Below are 5000 nucleotides of genomic sequence, written 5' to 3'. Positions count from 1 at the left end.
TGTAGTGTGTGATTAGGGGTGAAGTTGGGATGTGAATTAATGTTTTCTCTTTTATGTTAAGTTTTAGGGGCATGGGTGACTGATAGTGCTTTTCAGTCTCTTAAATTGATAGATTTTTTTCCCTCTCTTTTACACTTTGTACAAGATAAATCCTCTATATGACCTATAAAGTATTACTATTTATTTGCTAATTATTATTGCTAGCAGTGCGTTAAAAATATCAAATGCTCCTATATCTACCTATTTCTCCTTCACTCTCTTTACAGGTAGTACGCGAAACCGACCTGCTCACTTCTCAACCGAAAGAATATGCACCGTTGTGGTCAAAAGTCAATCTCCATTCAGTGTATCGCTTTACCTCAGCCTCAAGTCCTGGTGTGCTGTCTATCTGCCACTTCACAGGTCTCGTAAGGACAGTCAGCAGATCAAATGACTCACGACTCAAGGAAAGCGGTACAGTGGAAGTGAGTGGAGTTAATTATCTTCTGACCACGACTATATGTATCCCGACCTTTCCCTATTTTTGAATTTCATCTGACACAACCACACTGTTCTATGAAGTCGAACAGGAAGTAACACCTCGTGGTTTCCTCTAGGACTACGTGTTCTTCATCAGGAAGATTAATTATACTTGGAAGGCGTCTATAAATATCCAGGTTGGCGTCACGAGGACTAAACAGACTTGCTCAGGCACCAACACGTCGTAATGAGCAGCGGGGCTTTACCACGAGTACCACGAGACGAAGGGAAATACCAGGAACTTCCACCTACACAGCTTAATCCACCTTCACCTCACTTGCATTGGAATTTCAGTGTCACGGTTTTAAATAAGGCGATGAATTACGAACATCATGACCCAAACAAGCCTCGGGGGATTATGCACACCTGATCCACAAGATTACGTAGGTGTGTCGGCGGCTATTGTGACCACCTCGGGTCTTGTGACTCTCGCCTCGCCGCTAAGTCTGCTCACCTCAAAAGTCACACGTCTTCCTCACCGACACGACTTGTGACTTCCTATGCCGTGAATTCTTCATTACTCAAACCATGAAGTCATCGCTGTTTATGTTGAGGCACTGCTTACGTCTGCACCTCTGACCTCCCCTTGACACACGTGCAAAAACAAATACGCCTTTGACAGACTCTACGGGGCACTTTTTGTGTGTGTGCGAGGGAGAAGCGTCAAGAGATCGGTTTCCCGCGTCCGCCACACACGCGGCGGGGAGCAATACCCTCCCCCGCTTGGTACAAGACTCAGATTTAGGTTAACACTCACGGAAAAGCAGCACGTCCTCACAGCTGGCAGAGAAGCTCCGTCACGGGGCAATGAGTCGCCTTGAGTCACGGGGAAGCAGGGAAGGGGAAGGCGCCGCTCACTGCTGTAAAAGAGACAGAAAAAGAAATGGATTAGCTGTGGAGGGGCGTCACCTGGAGGCAGGCAGGCAGGCGGGCGGGGAGGGAGACAGCTCGCCGACGGGGCAGAATTATCCCTACATTACTGACGCCAAGGAGTTCAGTAAACAAGTACTTAACGTTATTTTTTCACTCGTGGTTTCTGAGAGTTTTCTTTCAATTAGCTCCAGGAAAGTGATCCATTGGCCACCCCCAGCTGAGCTGGGACTTGGCTGCCAGGCCTTGGCAACAGTGACTCCTGCAGGCGACGGCGTGGCGGCGGGACGGGCAAGAGGAGGAGGAGGAGGAGGAGGAGGACGTTCCCTCACACACACACACACACACACACACACACACACACACACACACACACACACACACACACACACACACACATACACACACACGACCCCCCAAAAATCACCTCATCTCTAAAGTAAAGCGACATTCATCTCATCGCCATAAACAGTTCAGAAAGAGTGTCGCGGACGTCACTTGCACATCGGAACACCAACCATGAACACATCGGCAGGCCTGACGCCTTTCAGAAAACCCTACTAACGACCCCATTAAAGGCCCCATAAACCAGAAAGGTCATCCCATTACACCCAAACGTAACACATAATTTTCACATTCCTCGCCTGGAGTGATATTCAGCGGTCATTCATCAACAAGCACAAGTCGGTTTGCGCGAGGGCGACGTTAAGCTCACAATACACAGCTGTTCTTCTCTGATTACTCCAATCCTCTCACTTTCTCCTTCCCCACGTAACAGCATCCCCCTCACAGCGCCTCCTTACTGTCTCGCCATTCTAGACTCTTTCCTTCACAGTTGCTTCAGTAGACACTTTCCCCTGCATGTCTAATCCTTTGAATGCCGTGGCTTCCCTTCAAGGCTGATGGAATGGGGTGGTGCTGATTTATAGCATAATTTTGGAAGCCACTGACAGCCAAAGGAGTGATCAAATACTTTTTATTGCATGCTGTTTCTTCTTGCCACAGCTTTAAGGTCACTCAAACAAGATTACAAGTGTCGTACTGCCATAAGGAGTTTAAAAGTTGAATCTATCCATTAATCCCAATAATCATGATCCTGTTCTCTAAAACAAAACATACAACACGCAGAAATCAAGAATCTGCAACACCTGTGATAAAATAAGTACACATTTTACTAACCATACCAAAAAAAAAATATACACAACAAATCATAAGTCCAGAACTTGCAACATCCGAGATAAAACAGATAAACATTTTACTAACCAAACCACACCAAAAACATTAATAACTTTAACATATAAACATACCATGATTCTGAGCTCACCCTTCACCATACGACCACCACCCACCCTAGCTTGCCATACACCCTGAAGCAACCGGACGTAACCGGCTCCCGCGTGAGTGAGGTAAGTGTCCCGTCCCCCCACGCTTCTCCTACATGTGTCCTGCCCAGTTACAGGGACACTCCGGACACGTGCCAAGCTGAGGAGTCGCAGTGAGCCTCCAGAAGGGGTAACCTGAGCCAGTGTGTGCCTGCGAGATTATCAGTTCGTCGCTGCAGGCTGTGTGGTGGTTCGGGTGGGGGAGAGGGGGGAATGGCTGCGTGTGATACCCCTATAGGACTGGGCTAATTGGCTGGGGGTGTAGAGTGAGGCCTAAAGATCCCTCATGCACACACACACACACATACGACGAGGAGTGTACATCAACAGTAGGGGAGACAGGATAAACAAATATATGTAGACAGAACCACACTAGTACCCTTGTAACTCAGACTCTGTACACTACAAGTAAGTAAACACAACTACATAAATACACACACACACACACACACACACACACACACACACACACACACACACACACACACACACACACCATAACCACAGTCAAGTCAGACGCAAAAAATGCACGCAAAAAAATACGCCTATAACGTCACAAAACCTGATTGAGAACCAGATTTTCTTTCCCTCCGTTAACAATACGAGAGAGAGAGAGAGAGAGAGAGAGAGAGAGAGAGAGAGAGAGAGAGAGAGAGAGAGAGAGAGAGAGAGAGAGAGAGAGAGAGAGAGCTAAGGGTTTCTATACTCTCCCTCTCCTCAGTTCTATTCTCAAAGGTCATCATATGATAAGTCGGATTCTCGTGGATGTCTTTCTAGTTGATGGTACAGAATTCTTTTTAAAATTATCGCTAGAACCACGAAAGCACTTTAGAGAACCACAATAACTTCTACTGGAGCTTGTTAGAAGTAATGGAGATAACACGCTGAAACGTTTGATGATACGGGCCAAAATCACAAGAAACAGGGAAGTGGGTGATTGGGGAACTACAGAGGGGAGACAGGCAGAGACGGGGATGAAAGCAGAGGGGCGTAGAGGCGGTCATGGGTAGGGGCGCTAGGGACGTCACAGGCAGGCTGGCAGGACACGAGACAAGCGGCAGAGAGCAATATAAACTTTGGGCTCTTGAGAGGCTGTCTGGCTCTTCCTCTGATCTCCGCCGCCTAAACGACCCGGAGGGATTGGAAGGAGATAGCCAGTGGGTGTAAAACTTCGTAGCTTCGCACCCTCTCACAAAAAGGCCACAGTTTTTGATGACAAATTAAGTCTTAACTATAACTAGCAATTATGTAAGAATGAGGGAATGCAAGGGAGTGCTGTCGTTTCCTGTATGGATTCTCAAGTAAATAGTGTTAGTTTTTATAGAGAATTTAAACCTTAACTATAACTAACAATTATGTAAGTCGTGAGCAATGCACAAAAACGCTTGCCATCACTTACAAATCCTGAAATAAATGAAGATATAAGACTAACAAAATAAAGAACGTTCAGAGGATACGAGAGAAAGCAGGAGATGGTTTTGATGAAGGAGAAGGAAATGGCAGCAGACGAGGCAAGGCGAAATGGAAAAACCAGGAATAAAGTAAGAACGGAGACGCGTGAAAGGCGAAGAGGTTGCGGTGGCGGTGCGGTGGGGACGTGTTGCGAACCTAACACGCTGGTGCGGGAGACACGAGAAGGCCCTTGGGTGATGAGGAGATGGCTGGCTGCTTGATTTGCGTCACAACTGTGTATGAGAGAGAGAGAGAGAGAGAGAGAGAGAGAGAGAGAGAGAGAGAGAGAGAGAGAGAGAGAGAGAGAGAGAGAGAGAGAGAGAGACTGAACGTAGCAGCTTAGTAAACAACGAAGATAGCACACGTCAAGAATACCTAATGTGCGCTGATTAAATCGTACGTCACGAGAGAGAGAGAGAGAGAGAGAGAGAGAGAGAGAGAGAGAGAGAGAGAGAGAGAGAGAGAGAGAGAGAGAGAGAGAGAGAGAGAGAGAGAGAGAGAGAGAGAGAGGCCTCGCTTGAAACTGTCCTCTCAACTACCGTCCCCTCCAGCTGTCAAATGCCCTTTCACTTTAAAATGGAAGGAGGAGGAGGAGGAGGAGGAGTAGGAAGATGCCTAACTGACCAAGGGGAGAGAAGGCCTAACACAGATGAAAAAGGAAGAGGAGAAAGAAGCGGCAGTTACTCACGGGTACAAGAGGGCATCGTGTGGACAAGGGTGCCTCGCTGGAGGTAAAATAATGCGATAGGACGCCTGCCAAGAACGTATGGGAGTGCC

General features: G+C 47.3%; 1 protein-coding gene across 1 annotated transcript in view; it reads right to left on the bottom strand.

Moving 5' to 3' along the window:
- LOC135115054 (glycogen debranching enzyme-like) overlaps positions 1 to 1379 on the bottom strand; it is an 80562-nt gene extending 79183 nt beyond the window's left edge. The window contains exon 1 of the mRNA XM_064031524.1: positions 1277 to 1379. The gene's annotated coding sequence lies outside the window, so the exon portion shown is untranslated. The remainder of the gene's footprint in view (positions 1 to 1276) is intronic.
- Between the last annotated feature and the right edge of the window lie 3621 nt (positions 1380 to 5000).

This window comes from Scylla paramamosain, chromosome 28 (genome assembly GCF_035594125.1).
Source record: "Scylla paramamosain isolate STU-SP2022 chromosome 28, ASM3559412v1, whole genome shotgun sequence".
Lineage (NCBI taxonomy): Eukaryota > Metazoa > Arthropoda > Malacostraca > Decapoda > Portunidae > Scylla > Scylla paramamosain.
This window is presented reverse-complemented; position numbering and strand designations above follow the sequence as displayed.